At 41.9% G+C, this 10153-nt stretch overlaps 1 pseudogene; it reads left to right on the top strand.

Moving 5' to 3' along the window:
* Positions 1–273: 273 nt before the first annotated feature.
* LOC122655177 lies at positions 274–9590 on the top strand (annotated as a pseudogene).
* The last annotated feature ends 563 nt before the right edge of the window (positions 9591–10153 follow it).

The raw sequence follows: 10153 nt of genomic DNA, 5'->3' as shown, positions 1-10153 counted from the left end.
AGAACCAAAAAGGAAAGTGAATATAGAAAATAGAAAGGGTCAATTACATCCCCCTCCCCTGTACTTTGCCCTAATTAAACATTCCTCCCCTCAACTTTCCCCAATTACACCCAAACCCCCTCTGGCTGATGGTCTTAGCCTGCTGTTAATTATTGTTTGAAAAGACTATTTTACCCTTGTACTAAAACATCAAAAAAGCATAAAAATTGAGAGGGTTCTTCACAAAAGCCAAAAAAATAAAAAAAAGATGCAGAGAAATCACAGAAATGATTTCTCATTCATGGGCTGCACTGTGTCTCGACCTGAAGGTCTTTTCAGCACCAAAGCCACCACTATTGAAGATTCTTTTGTTTCTTCTGCTTCTGATTCTGTTTCTTCCTCTTCTGTTTCAAGAACCCTTTCTCTCCCAATGCCTCTGGTCCACCATCCTCCCTTGAAGAAGGGAGATACCTACCACCTAGTCTCCCTTACCTTCACCACCTACGGTTCTCTCCTTCTCCTTGATCAATCTTCATTAGATCATCATCAAAGCAAGACCCTAACCCTAGAATCAGAAACCCAAGAAAGCGCATCTCTCATTTCGGTCATCAATGCCTAGGAACTCATGGCCATCATTGACGACTTTGATTTCTCACCCAAACCCAACACAGGTTCCTTCCTTGACAGATCCTTCTCCGTTCGCATGATTCCTCTTCCTCCAAGAAACCCTTTTTCGTTCGCACTGGATCTGTCAAGAAGCTTTGCAGCTCCTTCGAATCCAGCAGATTAGATAATTTGGATTCGGATTTGATTGGCGAAGGGAAGGTGAAGACATTGCGCAATTCGTTTGAACCGTCGGCAGATCCCAGGGAGAATATTAATAATTCATCGATGAAGCCCCTCTGGAAACACATGTAAGAGGAATTGCTTTTAGCTGATATGGATCCCAACATGGTTTCTAGTTTTGGACAGGCTATGTTGTCTAGGCAATTGGGTTTGAATCAATCAAAGATAACGAGGCTGCCTGTGAGTTCGAGCTCTTATGGTTTCACCTTTATCCGCTTATCGTATTCGACTACCCGGAACTGAGGATAAGATTGTTGTGTATTTCACCAGTTTACGGGGAATTCGAAGGACTTACAAGGATTGCTGTCTTGTTCGTAATATATTTAGAGGATTTAGGGTTTCTGTGGATGAGAGAGATATTTCTATGGACTCTGCTTATAGGAGAGAGCTGCAGAATGTGCAGGGAGAGATGACTTTGAGCTTACCCTAGGTTTTTATTCGTGCAAGGTACATTGGGCGATATCAAGGTACAGAGGTGGAAGATGAAGTTGGGAGGAAGAAGAAAGGGACAGGTTCTTCCTTTTTAATCAAAAGGGTAAAAGGGTCTATTTACATGGACCCAGTGTTAGTTTGGGGATTAAAAAAAATATTACTAAGTCACATCACGACTTAACAAATGTACGCTAACGGCATGGGTGTAATAGTAATTTATTGTAATCTGTAGGGGATACGGATGTAATTGGGGAAAATCAAGGGGGGGGATGTAATTTACCCAAATAGAAACTACCAAAACAGAATTAGAAATTAGAAAATAGATGTAAATAATTCACAGATTAGGAATTAGAATTAAAACAGGAACTATAGAACGGAATTAGAAAGTAGTGCAAACATAATAGCAGTTATTGTGCAAATAGTAACTAAAAGGAATACTAGAAACAAGGGGAAAAAATGGTATTGCAATGGGGTTCAAACTATGGCAGAATACTGTTATTGTTAAATTATGTACACCAGAATACCATGGGGGTATTCTGGTCTTTTGGGTATTTTATTTATTTTTTATTTATGTATTTATGAGCAAGGGTAGAAATGTAATTAGGGCTGTGATACTGTTCACGTGAACAGTATCGTGAACAGTGTTTCCCCTTGTAATCTCTTTTATTATTATTATAAATAGAGAGCTTGAATGATCAATGATGACTGATCTCATTGATCATTCAAGCATTATTCCACAAACCTGTTTTGTTAACATGGCATCAGAGCCAAAATTTCTCCGATCTAAGTTTTCAAAACCCACCCCCTTCCTATCGTTTTTTCTTTCCTCTCCTTCTCTCGATTTCTTTTCTCTCCTCCTTTCCCCTTTGCTTCTCCTCCCTTCCTAAGGGCAGCACTACAGAGGTGATCATATGATCTAGTTGCTGCCCTATTCCCACCTCTGTTTTTCCCCTTTATGAGATAATTTATTTGGTTCGATTGCTGCTGGTTCCTGTCTGCGATTTTTGGAGTTTCCAGAATTTTGAAGCCCTAGCCACTACCATTGATCAAGGCTGGTTTTCTGCATATTGGACACTCATCTGCGATCTGGACCAGCTGCCCTCAAGCCTTTTTTGGTTGTTGAAGACCCCTTCTCCCAATCGATTCCTCTTTTTTAGGATTTTCTAAAACCCTGATCATTATCGATTTTTGGGAATTGGGCTGTTTGCTGCTGTTTTTTTATTGGAGCTTCTTCTCTTCATCAAGGACATCCTCTACAGGTTCTTGGACAGATTCGATCAAGCTTCTTCGTCAATTTTTTTTGGATCCCCATCACCACATCGATCTCCAATTTCGGGTTCTCTTCCAAAACCCTGACATTGTCGATCTCTGTGGAAGGGATCTCTTTGTTGCTGCTGATTTTTGGGAGCTGTTTTGCCCTTCATATTGGCCCACTCGACCTTGATTTCAGCTCTTGGCTTGGTGTAATTGCTGGTTTTTCATTCTCCACAGCCTTGTTGCAACTATGGGTGACTCTGTTGATTCCACTGCAACTTCTAATCAACCTGGACATGAAAAATCAGATTATCATACTTTTCAGCCCAATCCCATCAAACTTGATGGCAGCAACTACCTATTGTGGTCTCGGTCAGCCTCTTTTGCTATTGCTGGCCGTGGTCTCACTGGCCACATTGATGGCACTGTTCCCATGCCTACTGCCCCAGGTGCTGCCCTGACTCACTGGCTCGCCAACAATGGTGTTCTCATGTCTTATTTGATTGGTTCTATGACTTCGGACATTGCACATGGGTTCCTCCTTTTTGATACAGCTTCTCAGGTTTGGTCAGCCTGTAAGGAAACGTACGGACAGCTTGGTAATGATGCACAGGTCTATGAACTCAGGAAGAAGGTTCTTCATACTACTCAGGGGGACTTAACAGTCTCTAAATATTATGCTACTCTGCGCAACCTTTGGCAACAGTTGGACCACTTCTCTGATTACCAACATGATAATGCTACTAATCTGGCTGCCTATAAGAAACATGTGGATAAAATCAGGGTCTATGACTTCTTGGCTGGGTTGAATGTTGAGTATGACCCAATTCGTGTTCAAGTGTTGGGCCATTCCCCTTTTCCCAAACTTGAGCAGTCTTATGCCTTGGTCTCCTCTGAAGAAAATCGCCGAGCTGCTATGTTGCACCCTGCTGTCCCTGACAGATCAGCCCTTCAGACTACTGTACCGGCTCCTTCTACACCAGTTGGCACTCTCTCTGTGGGTGGTACTACTATCGGCACTATTACTTGTGAGCATTGTCATAAGCCTTATCACACCAAGGACAAATGTTGGAAACTTCATGGGAAGCCTGCTGACTTTGAGGCTAAACAGGCTGCCAAGCGAAAACCAAAAACCAAGGCCAATCACTCTGACTGCAGCCTCTACTACTGACACCGGCCTATCTCAGGAGGATTTACAGGCATTCCTACGTGTGCTAAAGTCTTCCACTGCTGCTGCCTCTACTACACCAGCTACTGCCACTTCGTCTACTCCTTCAGGTTCACACTTTGCTCGGTCAGGTATTTCGTTTGGTGGTCATTGTGCCTCTGTAGCTTCCCATCCTTGGATCATTGATTCTGGAGCTACAGATCACATGACCGGGTCCTCTAGCCTCTTCCATCGTTATTCTCCTACCTCTGGGAAAGACAAAGTCAAGGTGGCTGATGGTTCCCTTTCCTCCATTTCTGAAAAAGGAATCATTAACTGCACGTACTCCTTCCCTTCCTTTGTCCAATGTTTTACATACTGCAAAGTAACCTTTTTTCCTTCCCATTGTGTTTTTTAGGATCTGGACTCTGGGAAGACGATTGGATTCGGTAAAGTGCATGGTGGCCTATACCTGGTTGACGATGGACGTCTCACTCCACCTCCATTACTACCACTACATCAGAATTCCTTAGTATCTTCTGAAATTTATCAGTGGCACTCTAGATTAGGTCGCCCCCCCTTAAGCATCTTAACATCTTTATTTCCTACTTTGGTCAAACATTGTGATAAGACCGATTTCTTTTGTGAGGCTTGTGTTCTGGCCAAACAAACATGTTCAACTTATTCTATTTCTAATAAAAGGAGTTCTTCACTTTTTCACTTAGTACATTCTGATGTTTGGGGCCCCAGTCGTAAGACTTCGGTTTCTGGTCACCGTTGGTTTGTCTCTTTTATTGATTGTCATTCTAGACATACATGGGTTTATCTTTTACACACCAAAAGTCAAGTTTTTTCTTGTTTTAAGCATTTCCATAACATGGTCAAAACTCAGTTCAATGCTACCTCAAAGTCTTGAGAAGTGATAATGGGACTGAGTATACAGAGACTCAATTTCAGAAATACCTTGCTGATAATGGGATTGTTCATCAGACAAGTTGTGTTGATACCCCAGCCCAAAATGGTGTGGCTGAAAGGAAGAACCGACACTTGTTGGAAGTGGCCAGGGCGTTGATGTTTTCGCGCCATGTTCCCTCCCAATATTGGGGGGATGCTATTCTTACTGCAACCTATCTTATTAATCGGTTGCTTTCCCGTGTTCTTGACTCCCGCAATCCGGCCGATATTTTACATGGGAATTCCACCTTTGTGGTTCCTCCCAAAGTTTTCGGTTGTGTATGTTATGCCAGAGACACTAAACCTCATGGCAAATTTGATCATCGTGGGTTAAGGTGTATTTTTTTGGGTTATTCTCCAACCCAGAAAGGCTATAAGTGTTACCACCCTCCTTCTCGTCGTACTTTGGTCAGTATGGATGTGGTCTTTCATGAAAGTCTTGCCTATTATCAGTCTACACATCTTCAGGGGGAGAATTCTGGTTCTAGTGAAGATGTGCTTGTGTTTCCTCCCCTTGAAATTCCTCCTTTGGCTGCTGCCCAGCCTCTACTGCCCAGCCTTTTGGCTGCTGTCCTTTGGCTGTTGTCCCTTCATCTATAGGGACTCCTTTACAGGGGGAGTATGTAGGAAATAATGGTAGCAATGATCATTGTCAGGGGGAGTTGACTCCAGTCCAGAGAACCATCAGTGAATTTCAGAAGAAAATTGACAACTCTAATATCATCACCTACAAGAGACACTCCAACAGAGGGCAGCATCAATCCACTGTGGCACCAATACCTATCCAATTGCCAACCCAGGAGTCAGATCCTCCTCCTCCTTGTGGTGAGACCTCTCCTTCCGATCTACCTATTGCTCATCGAAAAGGTACTAGGACTTGCACCCTGCATCCCATTTCTCGCTTTGTTTCTTAAAGTTCTCTTTCTCCATCTTTTCGTGCATTTGTGTCCTCTCTTTCTTCTGTTCCTATTCCTAAAAACTGGCAGGAAGCATATACAAATGGAAAGTGGAAGGCAGCTATGTTGGAAGAAATGAGAGCTTTAGAAAAAAACAACACTTGGGATCTTATAACCCTCCCTCCAGAAAAAAACCAGTGGGATGTAAGTGGGTGTTTGTGGTTAAATAAAAGATTGATGGGTCTGTGGATCGGTATAAGGCACGTTTGGTTGCAAAGGGCTTCACCCAAACATATGGGATTGACTATCAGGAGACTTTTGCCCCTGTTGCAAAATTGAATATAGTTCGGGTTTTACTATCGTGTGCAGTTAATCTTGGATGGGATCTCCAACAGTTGGATGTGAAGAATGCCTTCCTAAATGGGGAACTTTGTGAGGAGGTATACATGGATATTCCACCAGGTTTTTCTTCTGACAATAATGAAGGCAAGGTGTGCAAATTGAAGCGAGCATTGTATGGGCTGAAGCAGTCACCTCGAGCATGGTTTGGTCGGTTCCACAAGGCAATGACATCTGTTGGCTACAAGCAAAGTAATGCTGATCATACTCTCTTTATAAAGAGGGCTGGTGAGAAGCTCACTGTTCTTATAGTGTATGTGGATGACATTGTGGTTACAAGCAATGATGAGGATGAGATCAGCCGGTTGAAGAGGTTTATTGGGCAGGAATTCGAGATTAAAGATCTAGGGCCGCTACGGTACTTTCTTGGGATTGAGGTTGCCAGATCTTCTAAAGGCATCTTTCTCTCCCAAAGGAAGTATGTCCTAGACTTGTTGGCTGAAACTGGTCTGTTAGGATGTCACCCTTCAAATACTCCTATGGAGGCTACTGTTCGTCTCAAAGAAAAGCAGGGTGAACCTGTTGATAAAGGCCGGTACCAACGCCTAGTGAGAAAGCTGATTTATCTCTCACACACTCGTCTAGATATTGCTGTTGCTGTGAGTACTGTGAGTCAGTTCATGCATGATCCCTATTCTTCTCACATGGAGGCTGTTCTTTGGATTCTCCACTACTTGAAGTCAGCTCTTGGAAAAGGCATTCTTCTGTCTCCTAATGGTAACCTACGGGTAGAGGCGTATACCGATGCTGACTGGGCTGGTTCTGCAGATCGGAAGTCTATCTCTGGGTACTGTTCTTTTGTAGGTGGCAATTTGGTCACTTAACGTAGCAAGAAGCAGAATGTGGTGGCTCGTTCTAGTGCTGAAGTCGAGTTTCGGGCTATGGCACAAGGCATTTGTGAGTTACTTTGGTTTAAAGGCTTGCTACAAGATCTTGGTGTTCCTGTTCATCTTCCCATGATGTTGTACTGTGATAACAAAGCTGCAATCAGCATTGCACACAATCCGGTACAGCATGATCGCACTAAACATGTTGAAGTGGACCGACATTTCATCAAGGAAAAGCTGGAAGAAGGGTTGATTTGTGTTCCCTTTGTGAAGTCTGCTGATCAGGTTGCCGATATCTTCACTAAGGGATTATCTGGGAAATTGTTCCATCCCATTCTAGTCAAGTTGGGCATGATTGATATATTTGCACCAACTTGAGGGGGAGTGTTAAATTATGTACACCAGAATACCCCCATACCATGGGGGTATTCTGGTCTTTTGGGTATTTTATTTATTTTTTATTTATGTATTTATGAGCAAGGGTAGAAATGTAATTAGGGTTGTGACACTGTTCACATGAACAGTGTTGTGAACAGTGTCGTGAATAGTGTTTCCCCTTGTAATCTCTTTTATTATTATTATAAATAGAGAGCTTGACTGATCTCATTGATCATTCAAGCATTATTCCATAAACCTGTTTTGTTAACAGTTATCAATGATAGGAATCGATGGGGAAAAGAGAAGAAGAAGATATAAGATAGAAAGAAGATGAAGGATATAAACTAGGCTTCCCACCTAGAACTTGACTAGCATCTCACCAGTCCAACTTGGCATCCCACCAAGGGCTTCACTGCATCTCACAATAAAGGAGTTCTGAATCTCACAAAAATCAGCAAGCATAAGGATAACCAATTGTTCAAATCGTTGGTAATGGGTATGATTCCCTACTATTTATTTATAAATTCACGGAAATAAGCAAGACAGAAAACCCCTATGTATGGTAGTGAAAATCCCTTACAACTTAAGTATTCTTCAAAATAAAAACTATTCTAGAACCTTAACAAAATATAACTAACTACTTAATCCTGTATAGGACTTATATCCATAATATTTAGGCTTATAGAATTGGCCCATTACAATGGTAAACTCAAAAGTATTAAACCCGTGACTAATAGAGGACAGAATAGGAGAGGTGAGAGATCTGAGAAGAAATCAGATTAGCAGGGGAAAGAAGAAACCGTGAGAGGAAGAAGAAAAAGAAGCAGCAGGGGGAGAAGAGGAGAAACCTTGAGAAGAAGGAGGGGGGGGGGGGGGGAGTGCACGCGCACACAGCCTCAGGCTTCAATTCAGTCTTTCATTCCATAAATCTTTACAATCAATGGAGGCTATCTAAATAGCCTTACACTTATTACAAAAGGAAATTCTAAAATAGGAAAATTTTGGCTGAAATAAGACTTCTAATTTATCTTCATAACTTGCTAACCAAGAAAGAAGCAAACTAGGAACTAACTAACAAACTCAATCTTTTGTCTAACAAATAAAAAAAACCAAAAAGGAAACTAGAATCTGCTTAACAATAATCCAAACAAAGGAAATAACTTGCTGCCTAAGAAAACAAGTAAATAGAAACTAATATCTAATATCCTAACAACTATTGGCAGCATCTCTTCAAAGCCAGCTGTCAATATTGGACCCCAAGGTACTGTTCACGTGAACAGTAACAAAAATCTGGCTGGCTGAATGGTGGCTCACATTGGGGCTGGTTTATTGAACTAAAAGAACCAGAAAATCCGGATCAACTGGGCTGATGTCCTCATTTGGGGGGGGGGGGGGTCCACCATATTTTGCCTGCATCAGTGACCCATATAACCCATTTGCACACTCGATATTTAAAAATATTACTCCATTCTTGGTCCAATTTGATGGCCCAGTTTGTTGCTTGCCTTATTGTTTTTTTGAACTGCATCAACTCTCCCCCCGTCTTTGAATTAACTCGTCAATGAGTTTTGTAGTGATTCCGAATCAGATTTGCACAATCATCTGATGTAGATTGAAATATGAAGAACAAAGAGTAAAAGACCAAAATATTGTTCACAGTAGACTTGATTAATGAAATTTCTACTGCTTGCTTGCAAGTGTTTGGTCCAAGAAAGACTTGTATTCAACAGCTGAGATAGTTGTGGGTGAGAGATCCAAGGCTGAGATAGCGTACCCCCTCCTATCCCCTATCTTCCTTCCCTAACCGACCCCCCTTCTTCTCGCTTACTTTCTATTTTATTACCCTGTTATTTGCAGCAAACCAAGACTGCAGAGAACAACTAAATCTTCCAACAGAGCTACTGATCACCTGCAGAAGTCACCGTCTGGAGATCCAAGACTACTGCTGCCACAACCATTGATCAGAACACATTCTACCTACTTGTGGCTCTGGTTTCCTTTTCAGAACCTGCTGCAACTTCAAGGTCCAAAAACTCATCAATCACTGAACCTATTGAGATGTCCTTGGATTACTTCTAGCCCTTCAATCGACCCTGCTTGGCTTCCCCAGTTGCTGGCCAGATTGGGTTTCTCCACTAACCTTCTATGTTTGAAGTTTAGTTTCTATTTTCAAGCCCTCTTCAGAACTTAGCAACCGACCATCAGAATTGGCCCAAATTTGGAGCAAACATTCGCCCAACCAAGAGATCCTGCTTGGGGCTAGGTCCTTTGTGATCTAGCCTTTACATTATTTGGTATTAGAGCCTATCACCTCCTAGGGTTAATGTTAATACAAGGAAGATGAAGTCAGAAGTTCCTTACATTGCTGGACAGAGGGATCTATTCTTCTTCCTTGATTGGTTGGATTCTCTAGAGGAATATTATGACTGGAACAATCCAACAGAGGAGCGGAAGCTTAGGTTTGTTTACTCCCATTGACTGGTTATGCTAAACAATGGTGGAAACTCCATGAAGAGAGACTAAGAGCTAGAGGACGTGAACCTAGGACTTGGGAAGAGATGAAGTATAAGTTAGAGAACAAGAACCTGGCAGAACATATGCGTAAAAGGTCTCTTTTCGACAAGATTACCCCCTAAAGCCACTTACACTTGAAGAGAGCGTGAAGCAACTAATGGATAGTTCGGAATCAAAATTAGGAGAATGATTTGACTTGTCATTAATGACAGAGGTCAACTTTATTTATAATGATTACAATCCCAAGGGTAAAATAGTAAAGAGGGAAAAATAAATAAACCCCTAAACACAAAGAGAAAATATTCCAATCCTACGGTTCTCAACACTCCCCCTCAAGTTGGTGCGAAAATATCAAACATGCCCAACTTAGAGACCAGTGGATGGAACATCTTACAATTTAGGCCCTTGGTGAAAACATCAGCTAACTAATTATCTGAACTAACAAAAGGGCTGCAGATCACTCCTTCAAGCTTCTCTTTAATGAAAAGTTTATCGATCTTAACGTGTTTGGTGCGATCGTGTTGAAC

Source organism: Telopea speciosissima, chromosome 3 (genome assembly GCF_018873765.1).
Source record: "Telopea speciosissima isolate NSW1024214 ecotype Mountain lineage chromosome 3, Tspe_v1, whole genome shotgun sequence".
Classification (NCBI taxonomy): domain Eukaryota; kingdom Viridiplantae; phylum Streptophyta; class Magnoliopsida; order Proteales; family Proteaceae; genus Telopea; species Telopea speciosissima.
Note: the sequence above shows the minus strand (reverse complement) of the source record. Positions and strands in the feature narration are given on the sequence as shown.